The 2,351-nt window shown below is 51.6% G+C and overlaps 1 long non-coding RNA gene across 2 annotated transcripts; it reads right to left on the reverse strand.

Annotated features, from left to right (window-relative positions):
* Window positions 1-372: 372 nt before the first annotated feature.
* Window positions 373-2,206, reverse strand: LOC116548178. 2 transcript variants are annotated; one of them, XR_004267342.1, is made up of 2 exons: window positions 2,155-2,206; window positions 373-1,684 (listed from the first exon to the last, which is right to left on the reverse strand). It is a non-coding gene; the product is annotated as an uncharacterized LOC116548178 (long non-coding RNA). The 2 variants fall into 2 exon arrangements; XR_004267341.1 differs by lacking the exon at window positions 2,155-2,206 and adding an exon at window positions 1,993-2,148.
* Between the last annotated feature and the right edge of the window lie 145 nt (window positions 2,207-2,351).

Raw genomic sequence — 2,351 nt, forward strand, 5'->3', positions numbered from 1 at the left:
ACAAAAAACATTAGCTGGGCATGGTGGCGCGTGCCTGTAATCCCAGCTACTCAGGAGGTTGAGGCAGGAGAATTGCCTGAACCCAGGAGGCGGAGATCGCGCCATTGTACTCCAGCCTGGGTAGCAAGAGTGAAACTCCGTCTCAACAAAAAGAAAAAAAGAAAAAAAAGATCCAAGATAAGTGTTGGTGAGGATGTGGAGAAAAAGGAACTTTTGTACACTGTTGTTAGGAATATAAACTGTGCCATTATGGAAAACAGTCGGGAAGTTACTATAAAAATTAAAAACAGAACCAAAATATGATCCAGCAATCCCACTACTGGGCATTTATCCAAAGGAAATTAAGTCAGTATGTTGAAGAGGTATCTCCACTCCCATGTTTTATTACAGCATTATTCATAAAAGCCAAGATATAGAAGCAACCTCAGTGTTCAACAACGGATAAATACAAAGAAAATGGGGTAGCACAATATAATACAATGTAATATTATTTGGTCATAAAAAAGAAAAGACATTTTTCTGTTATTTGTGACAACACTGGATGCACCTAGAAGACATCATCTAAGTGAAATAAGCCAGACACAGGAAGGAAAACACGGCACGGTCTCACTTAGATATGGAATCGAAGAAAGGAGGATGATGGTTACCAGAAGACTCATTATTCAGGAATGAGAAATAGGGAGATGTTCAAAGGGTACAGAATTTCAGTTAAAGAGGAAGAACTTTTAGAGATCTACTGCGCAGCATGACAACTATAGTTAATAATATATTGTATACTTAAAATTGCTAAAAGACTAGTTTTTACGTGTTCTCACCACAAAATAACTATCTGACATGATGGATATATTAGTTATCTCAATTTAATCATTCCACAATGTAAATGCATATCAAAATATCACACTGTATGTCATAAACATATACAATTATATGTCAATTTTAAAAAAGAGAAAAAAAGGATATGCAGGGGAAGAGTCAAAACATTGCTTTCCAAATGATATAGTCAATACTTCCTTATATTCTTCCCAAAGACATATGTTTTTTAAGTAACTCTGTAGTATAGTTATTTAATTAACAATGTTTTCTTCACATCCTAATTGATAAAGTCTGCTGAAAAAACGTGTGTTTTATAAAGGCTGACCAATGCCTTCACTCAAAAAGCCCACTTGGGCATAAATCTATCTGTCCCTGAAGACAGACACGTCTGTGGTTGTCTTAGAGACATGGAACTTGCAGTCTAATAACATAAAAATTTGCACCTTTACGATTTATCAGTATTTTCCCATACCAAGCAGCTCTTTGGAGTAGAACAAAAATAAAGGGAAATAATAACCATTTCCAGCATTTGATTTAGGGCATTATCAGTCGACATTTGAGAACAGGCACCAGGTTACCAGGCAACACCACAATTGTTAGTACGTTCACCAGCAGGCAGCACCCAGTGAGTTAGGGCAGAAATAGATCTCTGACGTCTCTCCCTTTGGAGGGGCGAGGGTGGAGAGAGGTGCGAGGAGGGGCTATCCGGGTTGCCCGCGCCGCTCTGGAGCCGCGTCCGCCCCCGCCGGGCTCGCAATGTCGCCAGAAGCCTGCGCTGTGCCGCCCACGCTCGGAAACTCACTTGTAAGAAACTCTTGGGGATTCTGGCCAGATCCTCCACGTATTCCTTGCAGATGTAACACAGGAAATGCTAGAATCCAAGTCGGCAGAAAGGGCAAGTTAGAAACGCAGCGCCCTCGGGCCCCGGAGGAGTCCCGTACTTCGCCGTGCGCGACCCGAGCAGAGGCGACGCCCGCGGGGCGGGGACCGGCAGCCCGGGCGCCCGGCGCGTGGGAAGCGGGCCTCGCCCTCGCCCTGCCCCGCGCTGGCTGGGAAGCGGCCGCGGCTGGGCGGGCTGCCTTTCGGTTCCCGTCCCAAGAAGCAGGAGGCGCGGCGCGCGGCCCGCGGCCCGGCAGCCTGGCCTGGCCCCCGCTCCCTCCCGCCCCGCCGCCCGCTCACCCGCACGAACACCACCACGGCGCGGCGCTCCCGGAACAGCGCGCCGAACGGCACCCGCTGCCCGCGGGCGTCCAGCACCGGCAGCTCGGCCACGGCGGCGGCCAGGGACTGCCAGCGCTCGGGGCCGCTCGGGGCCGGGACCGGGGCGGTGCCGCCGATAACCTGCCGCGTGACCGGGCCGGGCGCGGCCATGGCGCGGGGAGGCCGAGGGGCCAGGCCAGCTCCTCCAGCACGGGGCGGGGCGCGGGAGGCGGGGCGCGGGAGGCGGGGCGCGGGAGGCGGGGCGCGGGAGGCGGGGCGCGGGAGGCGGGGCGCGGGAGGCGGGGCGCGGGAGGCGGGGCGCGGCCAGTCTCCGTTTT

Source organism: Sapajus apella, unplaced genomic scaffold (genome assembly GCF_009761245.1).
Source record: "Sapajus apella isolate SASKATOON/1434 unplaced genomic scaffold, GSC_monkey_1.0 scaffold7718, whole genome shotgun sequence".
Lineage (NCBI taxonomy): Eukaryota > Metazoa > Chordata > Mammalia > Primates > Cebidae > Sapajus > Sapajus apella.